The sequence below is a fragment of the Podarcis bocagei genome, assembly GCF_964188305.1.
Source record: "Podarcis bocagei genome assembly, chromosome: 6".
In the NCBI taxonomy this organism is placed as follows: Eukaryota; Metazoa; Chordata; class Lepidosauria; order Squamata; family Lacertidae; genus Podarcis; species Podarcis bocagei.
Genome location: NC_138130.1, coordinates 2,936,335 through 2,950,846, shown reverse-complemented (window position 1 = coordinate 2,950,846; position 14,512 = coordinate 2,936,335). Strand labels below are relative to the sequence as shown.

At 44.6% G+C, this 14,512-nt stretch overlaps 1 pseudogene across 1 annotated transcript; it reads right to left on the bottom strand.

Annotated features, from left to right (window-relative positions):
• Positions 1 to 8,872: 8,872 nt before the first annotated feature.
• LOC308589547 (AP-2 complex subunit sigma pseudogene) lies at positions 8,873 to 9,695 on the bottom strand (annotated as a pseudogene). Its single transcript has one exon. The product of its transcript is annotated as an AP-2 complex subunit sigma pseudogene (transcript).
• Between the last annotated feature and the right edge of the window lie 4,817 nt (positions 9,696 to 14,512).

The window sequence follows — 14,512 nt, the reverse complement described above, 5'->3', positions numbered from 1 at the left end:
AATATGCATCTTTGGATCAGACAGTTGAGCTTACCAACAAATTGGAGGAGGTGCCTTGTTGGCATTATGCGATATTGAATCGGCTGTTAGGCTGCTGCCGGTTCACCCTCAAGATTATAAGTAGTTGGGCTTTAATTGGATGGTCCTTATATTGATAAGGCGGTGCCAATGGGTTGTGCTATAGGCTGTGCAGCACTCAAGTCCTTTAGCGTCTTTCTGGATTGAACATTGCGAGTCAAGACTCGTTTAACTGGGGGTACCATTATTTGGATTATCTCACTGGCTGGTTCATGTGACACCAGCCCCTGCTTAGGCTTACTGGACGCCCCTTTTATTCCCTGAGGAGCTGGGTGTTCCGTTGGCAGTGGATAGGACAGTGGCTCCTACTGCCCCTTTTAACGTATTTGGGGGCTAGCTGGATATCGTTGCTCCTACCTCTGCTTGCCTGTGGAAAAGCTGTTTGCCGTGAAGGGCGTTATTCTTGTAATACTTCCTCTGATAGCAAATGTTGCTTTATCAGATTCTATCATTGCTAAGTCAGTTAAAATTTTGCATGCAGGGTGGTTGCTCCAGGCTGCCCCTTCCATTCCTGCTCGGCCAGGTGGTCTCATGGCCCGGGGTCCCTTCATCATCCTGTACAGTGGCCTTGAGCCTGGCAGGGCAAGGCTATCTCATGTGACCTAACTTTTCTTGAGTTCTCCCCATTGTAGTGTCAGCGCACATCTGGACTGAGGAGTTTAGGGACCGTCGGGTCTGTCTTGGTCTGATAACCAGGCAGTGTGAGGGTCCTGGCAAAATGGTCCTCATCCTTTGGCAGAGTCTCCGCCCCCCTTTTATGTGCTTTCCAGCTGCACTGCTTAAGGTTTAATATTGCGTTTCTGCTCGCTTTATTACGGGATCATCTAATGTTTTCGCTGTCACTCTATCCCGTTTTCAGTTGGAGAGCTTCAGATCCTGGCCTCTGGACGCCCAGCTATAGCCAGATTTTCTGGAGCTCCTGTGGCGCTTTGGCAACAATTGATAATTAAGAGGAGTAGTAGCTTACATTTCCCCTTCTGCTTTCAGGCCTGGACTGATTTATTAGCATTTAGCTGGCAGTCCTTGGCCATTCAGAGGAACTTGCCTCCATCCTCTGAGCAGGACCTGCAGTAATTGGACTACCTGCTGCAGATCGGATGCACTGTTAAATGTATCAGAATTCAGTCTGCTGCAATGTCTGCTAGAGTAAAGCTTTAATTTTTCAGAGACCCTTCTAAAAATGTGTTGTGCGCAGGGTCTCGGAAGGTTGGAAAAGACTCCAGCCTTCACAGGACTGCAGGCAGGAAGCCGGTCAATCTTTGACCTATGCAGTATCCGCAACAAGTTAAGACTTGCCTCCTGGTTCTAGATCTAGACGAGACTTCTTTCAGTATTCCATTGTAATTTTGGTGTACTGAGGGTTGGGGAAATTGTGTTGGAGCCAGCACGGGGCTGAGAGTTTGGAGGCTTATTGCCTCAGGATTTTTCCTTATCTGCTTTGGAGCTTGTCATAAGTGTCTGGAGCTCTAAGTCAGACCTAGTGGGCTGGGTTGCCAACATCAGGCTTCCAGTCACAGGTAAGGTGGGTCCTTGCCCTGTTATTGGATACCAGAAATATTTGGCTTTTCGTTCCACTGGGGTCTGGCTCGATCCTAGAAGTTGCTGGTTCTCATGGGTTGCTCCTTCAGGATATATGTGTTTCCCTTTTGGAGTTGAGACTTGTAGTGCGCAACTCCAAAACTGACCAGCTGGGTTGGGGGGAGGTTGTCCGCCTCCCAGCGACTGGGGAGGTGGGCCCGTGCCCGGTCAAGGATGTAAGGAAGTACTTGGCCTTGAGACCTCCTGGGGACGGCCCCCTACTCATGCAGGAAAATGGTCACCCTTTGGCGCGACACTAGTTCACAAAAGTCATGCGTAAGGCCATCTCTGCTTGTGGGATCTCGGACTCTGGTTTTGCCCCTCATTCCTTTCGCATAGGTACAGCGACTATGGCGGCCCATTGGGGCTTCTCAGCTGCCAGGATCAAGGATTTGGGACATGGAAATCGGATGCTTTCAAGGGTTATGTGTGAAACAAATGCTGAGTTTGGTACTAATGCTTGTTTGTTTCAACCCTTGTAGATCCCACGCTGGTCCGCATCTGGATAGTGGGACACAGCATCGTTCATTGGGCTTGCAGCAGAGCGAGGCAGTCTGCAAGGGGAGCGTGTCTCGGCCTCCCACAGCACATGCAAGTGTCATGCTTTTCCAGACGCGGAATGTCATGGGGAGAGTTTATGCCGCTGATTGGTCGCCGGCTGCTCTCGGACCTCCCCACCCTATGGCCATAGTGGTGCAGCTGGGGGAAAATGATGTGGCAACTATTGACTGCCTTGCTTTGCGCACCTCAATCCAAAAAGGGATTTGGAGGCATTGGCAGCCTTATTACCTTCAGTGAGAATAATTTGGTCTCACCTGTTGCAGAGGCAAACCTGGCGCGGTGTTTCCCGCCCGGAGGCCGCTGAAAGGGCCAGGAAGCGCATTAACTCTGCTGTTTGCGGGAAGGTATTGGAGCTGGGTGGTTTGGTGATTTCACACCCAGACATTAATTTTAAGGCTGATGCCCTTTACCGGGCAGATGGAGTGCACCTCTCCGATTTGGGGAATGATGTTTGGCTGGATGCGGTGGCTACTAAATTGGGTTCATGGTTGGGTTTGTGAGTGGTTGGTGGCGAGCGTTAGCGCTCGTGTGGCGGTTAGGCATTGGTTATAATATGCTGGTGGTGGAGGGGTCAGGATAGGCTGTGCCTGCCCCTCCTATTGCACTGAAGGGAATTCCGTTAAAGGAATCCTGGGGCTTGCCACGATTTCGTCCAATCCCTGTCATGGGACCAGGGCCGCCCAATCCCTGTCATGGGAATCCTTGTCATAGGACCAGGGCTGGCAAGCTTTCGGGGAGCTGCTGGGGTGAGCGGCGTGGGTCCGACGCTTAGCTCAAATGACCCCAAGTTTGACTTTCCCTTCTACTGGCTACCAATGTCAGTTCTGTCCCAGGCCGGGGGACAGATAGTCATAACCAATGTCTAAACAACCACTCACTGATTTTGTATTTTAATAAAGTTGTGGCCAAAATAGTGCCCCAAAACCAAAACTAAATTACGTGTTATGTGTGAAGTTATTTGAGGGGTGGCCTGGGGACCTACCGTAGTTTTCGCTCCATAACACGCATTTTTTTCCTCCTAGAAAGTAAGGGGAAATGTCTGTGCGTGTTACGGAGCGAATGCTTCCCTCCTCCGTGGTTTCCAGCGGGAGAAGAGCCGCTGAATGGGGAGGAGAGAGGGACAGAGTGCCTGCTTCTTTAAAGGAGCAAAGCGAGAGGGGAGAGGAGCCGCTTACACGAGTGTAAGCGGCTCCTGTCCGGTTGGCTCCTTTAAAGCAAGAAGGTTTTGCTTCTCTCCCTCCTCCCCACTCAGCGGCTCTTATCCCGCTTTGCGGGGGGAGGGAGAGAAGCAGAGCTGGAGGGACAGAGAACAACCGGTAGGCTCCTTTAACGCAAGCACGTTCTGCTTCTCTCCCTCCTTAGCGAGCTGAAAAACTTTGCTGGAGGGACAGAGAGCCTGCTTGCTTTAAAGGAGCAAAGCGAGAGGGGAGGGGAACCGCTTACACGAGTGTAAGCGGCTCCTGTCCGGTTGGCTCCTTTAAAGCAAGAAGGTTTTGCTTCTCTCCCTCCTCCCCACTCAGCGGCTCTTATCCCGCTTTGCGGGGGGAGGGAGAGAAGCAGAGCTGGAGGGACAGAGAACAACCGGTAGGCTCCTTTAACGCAAGCACGTTCTGCTTCTCTCCCTCCTTAGCGAGCTGAAAAACTTTGCTGGAGGGACAGAGAGCCTGCTTGCTTTAAAGGAGCAAAGCGAGAGGGGAGGGGAGCCGCTTACACGAGTGTAAGCGGCTCCTGTCCGGTCGGCTCCTTTAAAGCAAGCAGGCTCTCTGTCCCTCCAGCAAAGTTTTTCAGCTCGCTAAGGAGGGAGAGAAGCAGAACCTCCTTGCTTTAAAGTCAGATCACATAGCATGACCATGGCTACAGTTTGCACCAAAAAAATCACGCACCCACTGTTACCTGGGGCTGCAGTGGTGCAAAAACATGGTTACAAACATGGATCCACATGGATCCTCAGGATTTTTGCATTGGGCTACCCCAAACTCACTGTCAGATCACATGTCTGTGGCCACAGCATGAACCACAAAAATCATACATCCACTGTTTCGTTTAGAATATTTTTTTTCTTGTTTTCCTCCTCTAAAATCTACATGCGTGTTATGGTCGGGTGCGTGTTATCGAGCGAAAAATACGGTACACACGCAAATACACAAAACAGTGCAAGCTTTAAACAACAACAGCCAAAGAACACCCACAGGCAATTAAAAATAGGAGCAAAAAGAAGCACCTATAAGGCACAATTTCAGTGAGTTTCCTGAGGTCAAGGGTTGCATTTTTTGTTTGCAAACAGTTACAACAGAATGTAGGATGAAACAAATGTAAAAGCATTGGAATGGAAAACTGCTTATTAAATTTAGGATCTGTTTGAGCTTGCAAGCAATTGTGTGGCATCATATTTTGTCTTTTGTCAAATCTGCCTGTGACTCTTTGGAAAAGGGAAAGGGAAAGGGCACATCAGCTTACCAAATGCTCTCATAAATGAGTAAAGAATTTATTTTTATATCTGCTCTCTATTCTGACCATGCAAGGTTGGAGTATGACAAGTCTATTGTAAACAGCTTTCTCCTTGACAGGCTGTGTCACCTGGAAGAGCAATACATCCATGGTGATGGAATTTACATGCGAGCTCCAGGACTTGCAATGCTTATCTGTCATACTTTGGGGTAAAAAAAGAAGTGGCCACTAAGCTTTAAGAAAGCCTTCACTGTGATTTACAAGCAAAATATTCCCATGTTCATTATGGGAAAGTCAAAATGACTTACTCTTGGCCTCATAAACGTTTTGATATCATGAAGGAGACTTGCAAGAAAAGAAAAGTACAGAAAAGAAAAGAATGCTGGTTCTGAAACACAAAGTTTTCTCATTTTTACCTTTGTCTGTGCCTCATTTAAGATTTCAGCTCTTCTGACAACAAAAAGAGCAAATGCCGTCCACATCAGTTAAACTCCTGTGGCTGGTTCACACATGCATATTCACCACCTGATGGCTGCAAATCAGCATTGATTTGCGTGCATGAAACAGTCATCTACACACAGCAGCCGAAACTTTCAAATCCCCTCATGTGACCTCAAACAAAGTCCTCTAGTGTGAGTCAGCACACATTCGGCAGCAAGTCATTAAATCTAAACTAATCAAGTGTCGAGAAATTGATGTGGATGTTCAACACGTGCTTATGCAGTAGTGGAGGGTGGGGAGGAGCAGCACTTGCCTGTGGTCAGTCACATCACTGCTGCCAATCTGATGCTCCCTCCAGCGTGCCCACACCACACCAACCTTGCCACTGCTCCCTTCACCTCCCAGTAAACACCAGCAATGTCAAGCAATCACCTCTGCCTCACCATGCCACTATAGCTATGTGAAGCAGCCTTTAATGTTTCGGGGGCGGTCAATCTTTCCCAATAAATATCCCATCTTCGCAACACTCCATTATCCCTGCACCAGGTACAAATTACTAGCCTTTGAAGGACCATATCTAACATGGCTTCAATAAACACAGATTTTAAAAAAATATTAGTAAATACTGTTGTAGTATCGTTCACAATAGCCTTCAAGGTTCAACAAGACTCTGCTGTTTGGTCTGTAGAACATGAGCAATTTTAATTGCCCCTTTTGGATATGCAAGGAAAACATCCTCTGTGTTCCCACCTTCCTACTCTTGTTCTTCCTTGAGGATGTAGAATGTCCTGGAGCTGACCTTTCATAAGAACAATGGAATGATGCATCTGGAGTCAAAAAGGAACTGGTAGGATTTCCCCCCAGACTAGTGTAATTAAAACTCCATCCTTTCCTGCAAAGCAGCACTATTGTCTATGATCTATATATGGATCTGCAGATGGTCAGGTATTCTTCTTAACAATACATAAAATGTTAACAATACATAAAGTAAATATAGATCCTTTGGATAAATGGTCCAGATCTTCCTAGTGGACATACTGATAAAATATATCAACTGAAAAACAGTATTATATGAACACAATTGAATAATATATAACTTATTTAGACATTGCAGTAAGGTATCTTGTGCTGTGATCTCATTTGCCCATAATGCAATAATGTAGTATGTCTTTAATTACATTGGTTTTCAAAGCAAGTTGCAAAGGCCAACGTTATTACTCTAAATCAGGACATTGGTGTAATCTTGAGATTATTTTACTTCATATACATGCCTAAATAGAATAAAGAATAAATATGAAGAGAAAATATTCCTGAATTATCTGCTCAGGGTCAGCCTCTTTCATGACTGCTTATGTGGAAAAACTTGTTTCACCATTTGCCTGAATTAGGTGGATACTTCAGCTGCAAAGTATGCAAATTATCTGGGATCTAATCCTTCCTGGGTTTAACAACTTTTGATTTTGCTACCACCTGGAACCAGGAAAGGGAGAACCAAAGCAGAAATTGACAGCTTAGGACAGCTGGAACTTCTGGTAATAGGAACGGTAGAGTCAAGATGAAGTGGAAGGTCAGGGCCAGATCCAGATCAAGAGAGAATGCATTGCAAAAATGTGTATTACTACTACTACTACTACTATTACTATTTTATTAGTACCCTAACCATCTGACGGGGGTTGTTCCAGCTTCCTACAGATATAAAAACATAATGAAACATCAAACATTAAAAACCTTCTTATACAGGGCTGCTTTCAAATGTCTTCTGAATGTCATATATCTGTTTATCTACTTGACACCTGACGTTCCACAGGACGGGTGCCACCACCAAGAAGGTCCTCTGCCTGGTTCCCTGCAACTTCACTTCTTGCAGTGAGGAAACCACCAGAAGCCCCTTGGAGGCAAAATTGCATGTTTCTTAGGGGAATTCATGCCGAAATGTAGACAAATTTTACAAGAAAGAGAAGAAGTAGGAATAATATGTGCATCCACTTTTATGCTTGCAAGTGTGAATTGGCTTACCTCCCACTTGGGGAGATGTGAGAGCTCCAGATATGGAAAACTACCATGTGTAAGCTTTGTCCATCACACATTATAGCTGAAGCATGAAAACAGGAGACAAAACTTATACACTCTTCCTATAAAAGGCTAAATATTAATCTGGCCAATTAATAGGCTTAACTATCTGTATGTCTGTATAAGATGGTGTGTGACACATTCTGCTGTCTTTTTTTTTTTAAAGTAATATTTCATCACCTTATTTCAAGATCATTCCAAATTTGAAACTGCTCTGTGAATATAATATGTGTATTGCAGACCCATAACATTAACAGTTTGTTCTCAGGTAGTAAATGAGTTTTGCATCCCAAAGAAGCCATGCAGCCTTCTCTCCTTTTGAAAATAAAAAGTGATAAGCTTCAGAGCCAGAGGAAGCTGTAGCCAATCCACCCTCTGTGGAGGGGGAGAATGTGTGTTTTCAGGTTTTACGTGCTGTCTGGTTCTGAGAATCACTCTTCAAGCTGGCAGCTTCATTGCCAGGGTCACAAAGCAACAACATTAAACCAACAGGCGCATGGACTGATTTCAAGCCCAGGTGCCGAGCAGTTTGAAATGCACAAGCTCCTTCTTGTGAAACAATCATTCACTCAGAGAGTGCTATTGTCCTGAGGACACCATGAATGGCATGCCTGGTGAATGGGCACATATTTCCTTGCCTGCTAGGGAAAGTTCTAGGCAAATGTGCAAAATGGGAGAACTTGCCTGCCCTTCCCTGATTTGCATGATTTTTTAAAAAAATATGTTTTTATTTAAAAAAGTGTATACAACTCTATCATAAATATATATATCAGCAGTTTTACAACTGCATAAAAACACGAAACCAAACAATAAAACCATATACAGTTAAAAACAAGTTAAAAGCAAAAAGAAATTAAAATGAACTTATCACCTTAATTCAAGGAAGAATGCCATATTGCGCTACCATTCTGCAGAAAGAGCAATAGTGGAGGCAAGCAGCTGGACTTGGCCTAGTGACAAAAGTTAGACTAACTGATAGTGTCAAAAGATAGAAACCATGGTGCTGGTATCCAAACATTTCTTAGGTTCTCCCTTCCTCAAGCCCCGTGAGATGTCAGGGACATTAAACCCACCATCCTTTCTATTAAAACACCACAGAGGACTTATCCATGTCTTCTTCTTCTTTGGCGATCCCTTGTACCCAAGTACAATTGTCTTCCATAAATACGGTTTTAACAATGAGTCCATAAGTGACTGTGGAGGCCAATTCTGGACCCACATGTCCTTCCACAGTGGGGACATTGGTTCCCGGGTGGGAGTTGATCACGGTGTGGATTTGCCAAGCACTCCTTCCTCTTAGCACATTTCTCCCTTGCGTTCTAGCCATGTAATGAGTAGAAGAGTAGCCCTCCTTTGCAGAATGAGTAGCCCTCCTTTTCAGAAACTGTGGATTAATATATTTTAATTCCCCCCCCCATAGATGCTTTATTTAATCAGTACATCACTTTACTGGCAGTACACTCATCATGCACACTCACACACACTTATGGTCCCTCTTCTACGGCAGATGCGGCACAACACTTTTTTTTCTTATGTGAATGGACGGGGAGGGGTGGGCAGCAGGCTAGTGACATGGAGGGCAGAGACAGAAGGTTCATAGAATCATAGAATCATAGAATCATAGAGTTGGAAGAGACCACAAGGGCCATCGAGTCCAACCCCCTGCCAAGCAGGAAACAAAACACAACCAAGCAGGTTGTGTTGGGACGGTAGCACTGGGAGGGTGGGGTGACGGCAGCTATCTCCACTTCCCCACTCCCACCCTTTTCCAGAAAAGCAACCCAGCCCCAACCAGCGGCCTCTCCGCCCCATTCACATATTCGGCCTGTGCAGGAGGAAGCACGGCTAGGAATCCGAACTAGGAATGCCAATTCAAGATTCCCCCCTCGCTTCCCACAAACCCCCAGCTACAGGTTAAGTGGCAAAAATTTGCTCCGAGCAAGTCACTGATTCAGAGGTGAAGAGAGATGAGCCTTGGAAGGGGGGAAGTGGCAGGATCTTGCCGGGGGGAAGATCTGAGGTGATCTACTGCTCTGCTCCTCATTCCAAGGATTGCAACATGAGGAGCTGCTTCAGAACCTTCGTCTGGCTGGTCTCTCGGATCTCGCCAGCTAGGAACATCTCGTCTACCAGGTGTAAACCTTGTAGAAGTTGAAGACGAGGTCGAGCTCACAGACGTTGTGGAAATATTCATTCAGCACTTCCACAAAGTTGTGAATGGCTTCTAGGTAGGCGAGGTTGTCGTCGTTCACATCCACACAAATGCAGAAATAAAGCCCTGCGTAACACCTGTAGATAATCTTGAAGTTGTGGAATTCGACAAAGTTGGTGTGCTTTGCGTCCTGCACAGTCACAACGGCATGGACCTCCTCAATGAGCTTCTGCTTCTTGTCATCGTCAAACTGCATGTACCACTTGGCCAGACGTGCTTTGCCAGCACGGATCTGGATCAGAATAAAGCGAATCATGGCGACCCCCTGCCCTAAATCCTCTTTCCACACAGAGCTCGGGGCAGCTGCTCCGACCACTGTGGATTAAAATATTGTTCTGAGCACTAACAAGATCCCACCTTGCTGTTGTGAAAGCCTGAGCAGCCTGCTTCACAGCCATCCCATTATCTCCCCATGTTCCCCAAAGCCCTCCTTTGTCACACATATATAATTGCACTGGCAAATACTTGAACAGCTAGGTCTGTACTGATTTTTTTGTGGCTCTCAAGCTTTCTTACCCAAACCTCTCTTCTCAGCAAGATGGAACCCATAGGCAAGTTATGAAAAAGAAAAAAGAAAAATTGAAGGAAAGAAAGAAGGTTTATCTAGGCAGTTTTGATGGGAAATCTTGCTAGATTTGCTGTTGTGTTGTGTGGAGAAACTGCCTGGCAGAATCCTCCCATTCCCAAGCGGCACACCTCAAGGCCTTAGGATCAGAACTAAAGGAAAACCTTAGGGAAAGGATTTATGCAGTCTTTGTGCTAATTCAAAAGTAATATGCTTCAAGAAGCTGCCCTGTTAGCTATGGGAATACACAGCTCTTTTCTGAGGTCTGTCCTCTCAGGATTGGCTTGTGGAACTTTTCTTCTCAAAGCCTCGGGCATGTCTCCTTAGAGTTCACTAGGGAGGTTGCACAGCTCAGTGGGAATTTTAAAAAATAACACTTTTCAGAGCGCGGCTGACAATGTGTATTTAACTCATGGCACTAGTGGAACACGTCTAGCAGCTTATTTGTTTTTTGTTTTGTTTTTAATGTACACATCCATGGAGGTATGGTCCATCTACAGCTTCTAGTCATGACAACTAAATGCAACCTCTCCCTTTTTCAGAGACAGAATTCTTCAGATTTAGCACTGGTGACTGGCAACAGGGAGGTCTGTTGTCCTAGTCTTCTGCTTCTGAACTCCCAGAGGTGTTGAGAAGCTGCAGAAGAAAGCTGACTTAGAGGGATGATCAAGCAGAGCATTAATTCATTGTCCTTTAAAATCAACAAAAAAATGGATGTGTTTTCTTTCCTAAAATAAAACAAAATCCAAATCCAAAGAGAAATTGCTATGAGGCAATTCCATAAATGTAATTCATGCCCGTAGTAAGCAGATTCTGGTTTGATGAAGAGGAGTTTGGATTTGATATCCCGCTTTATCACTACCCTAAGGAGTCTCAAAGCGGCTGACATTCTCCTTTCCCTTCCTCCCCCACAACAAACACTCTGTGAGGTGAGTGGGGCTGAGAGACTTCAGAGAAGTGTGACTGGCCCAAGGTCACCCAGCAGCTGCATGTGGAGGAGCGGAGACCCGAACCCGGTTCACCAGATTACGAGTCTACCATTCTTAACCACTATACCACACTGGCTCTGTGGTAAAGTCTCAGGTACTTTATACAATTCTTCAAAAACCAACAACAAGCCAAGATTAGGTTGACAGAGGCTACAAGTAATCATTGTGAATAAAAAGGAGGGGTCCTTGAATGAAGGGTGGAAAGGAGAACCGTAGTCTTAAGGAACAGGCTATCTTTAGGACTGACTGATCCCACATAACTAATAGGAGCTCCACATTCAGGCCCCTTCCTTGCTAAACTTCAGGCACATGATTAAGACCATCTTGTTCCTGCAGGCATTTTAAAGTGGTGTTTGGTTTTACGGTAAATTGTTATTGTTACATTACCCCATTTTCTGGGGGGGGGGTTATGTACACCACTTAGAAATGTGCATAATTAAATGGTATGTAAATGTCTTAAATAAATAACTTAATTTATGACAAGTAAGGATTAATTTTTGCCATTTACATAAAATACTTCCATAGTATTATTATCTTTACCAATATTATGATAACATGAAAGACGGAATATAAAATGCATGCTAGGAAAATAATACTCCTTCATGGTTTTGTTTCTTGCTCTTGAATCATGCTATAGTGGGTAAATCCAGGTAATTTGCATTTGAAAAGAGTTAACAAAAGTATTGCCCTCATCTCTTCATTAAATAACATACATCATTTGTTGTTTCGAACACCTTGGAATGCAAGGTATGCACACTGAGTTTTGTCCCTTCGGTCCTAATGTATAGGAAGCGGCTGCAATTCAAACCTTATTTAAATCTGCTTTTAAAATACACCCTGTTTTATTGTGTAATTAAATCAGTCAGTTCACCCCAATTGGCATTTTCTTTTTCCCTTTTTTCTTTTTTCCTTTTTCTTTTTTTTTGGGGGGGGAGCACATTGCTTAATTGGAGCTCACCCATATAATCTATGGAAGTGACATAAGTGATACAAACTTTACCGGGGTGGGGGGAGTATTAGTGCCCATTTTTCCAACTAGAGTTGAGAATAGGTGACTCTCCTAGGGGTACGAGCATTAGATTTCAAAATCTGATGAAGTAGAGGAATAGAGCGGAGAGGAGAATCAGGTAAGTTAGAGAACATACTAGTATGAGGGTTCAAGCCAGAGTGCTGGAGCCAGAGTGAAACCTGGTGCGTTATGTATGGGTGGAGGTTATTGACATTTCAGGTTCCAAAATTGGCTGCTTGAGGAAACATCAATATCCTGCTTAGACTGCTAATATTCTGCCAGCTCTAGAGCTTCTTCTGATGCACCCTAGTGGCCTGAAAGTCACAACAGTGTGTGCTTTCTGTCCTGCTCCAGTAACAACTGAACCCCAGGTTATGTGGGAGCAGCCTCTTTCCCTTTAGAAACTGGAAAAACACTACACAACTGTCTTCAACATTACTGGAGAGATGTAGGTGGGACAGCCACTGCATCTGCTGTCAAGCATAATGATCTATTGGACAACTGAAATGGAAAATGCCTGTCTTTTGCTGAAGCTTAACTGGAAAATTCCATTGAGCTATACAGAGGCTAAGAAGAGCTCTCTGAGCAGCTAGATGGGGTGTTAATTAACTGTTGATATTCTCTGCTGACTCTCATGTATGTGTGAGAGGTAAAGGTAAAGGGACCCCTGACCATTAGGTCAAGTCGAGGCCAACTCTGGGGTTGCGGCGCTCATCTTGCTTTACTGGCCGAGGGAGCTGGCGTACAGCTTCCGGGTCATGTAGTCAGCATGACTAAGCCACTTCTGGCGAACCAGAGCAGCACATGGAAACGCCGTTTACCTTCCCGCCGGAGTGGTACCTATTTATCTACTTGCACTTTGATGTGCTTTCGAACTGCTAGGTTGGCAGGAGCAGGGACTGAACAATGGGAGCTCACCCCGTCATGGGGATTCGAACCGCGACCTTCTGATCGGCAAGCCCTAAGCTCTGTGGTTTAACCCACAGCGCCACCCGTGAGAGATATTCAACTGCAAATTGCCATTTTAGGGCGTTGGTCTTTGGGTTTTTCTCTGGAAGCCACAAAGAACAAAGGATGTGCCCATGAGGTCTATCCTGAAGAGAAGCTAATGAAGACTGTGCAGAGAGACACACATATCTGGTTTTAGGTCTGTTTGAAGTTATTTCAATTTTCTAAGATGATGGAACCTGTGCTTGACATACGCATGACGTTTGGAAGTAACATTATTTGTTTTATCTTCTGTTTTTAAGCAAGTTTTGTAAGTAAAGATTTTGATTCACGGTTTATGGGTCTGGACAATTGTTATTGCAAGAGGAGACAGTTTTTATGCACCCTATTGCTTCAAGCTGTACAATATTAATATCTGCAAAATCTGTTCCATATAACAACATCAGACAGGGTTGTCATTGTCTCCTCCTTCTGTGCTCACAATGTTCAAAACAACCAGTCCATAGAAGTAGGTAGAAGTAGTTTGAATTCAAGATAGTCAGAATAGGGTACAGAAGGAAGCTGATCATTGTGAGTTATACTCATCCATTTTAAAGGGGGGGGACCTTCCAGTCCTAAACACATTATAGTCCCCACTCATTTAAACAAGGCTCACTTTCACTTAAATCAAGGCATTTTTATATCAGTGTTCAGCAGCTGCCTGTTTGAAAATAAATGAAGGCTACTGTGCCTGAAATTTATACAGAGCGTTACCTCCTTTTCTGTCCAAACTATGACACATTTTAAAAGTACATGCACATGTGCTTTGATATTTAACGATCACCACTTAAAATATGAGAAAAGATTTAAATTATTTCAACACTTCTTCCATTCCGAATTGCCAGCGTTATCGTTCTGTGCCTTCATTGCTATTATTATGCCACAGTGGATCCTTGGAAGGATTCTCCTGTCTGCTTCAGAAAAGAGAAATTGCTTGTAAGTTGAGCGGCTACGGTAGGTTCTTGATAGAAAGAATCTTCCTCCTCTTTCAATAATTAACTTTCTCCTCCAGATTTCTGCCTTTCCTTCTAGGAGTCCCAGCTCTGAGGGTCATCTATATTGATTTGCTTCCAGTGTCAAGATAAAGCCATGAACTGAAGAAAGAAACCAGAGCAGTGGTTTGGCCAATTAGATCAGCCATAATACTCAGGTGGCAGAACAAGTATTAATAAAAAGCCCAAAGAAGGAGAACTCCTATATTTTATATTCTTTTATATTCTTTTCATTTGAGTGAATTCCCAAGTTTGCAGTCTGAACGATTTTCCTTTCTCTCGAGTCCAAATCAGTCTGCCAGGCAGGCAGGAGTTTTCACGCCCCCAAAAGGAGTGAATCGAGAAATGACAGTGCAATCTAAAGAGAAGGTACAGCTACACACTGTACCCACTGCCTCCCCATCAGGGAAACTGATCAAACACAAATATGCATGCAACGCCGGGGAATGTGTGAGGGAATTGTTAAAGGGGTTGCCATGACTATGGCTTGGAGCATCTAAGGAAAATGCAAGAAGTAAACTATTAATCACAATAGAACAGAAGGCATAAAAAGTTGGCTTTTTGTGAGATGCTACAATAAAT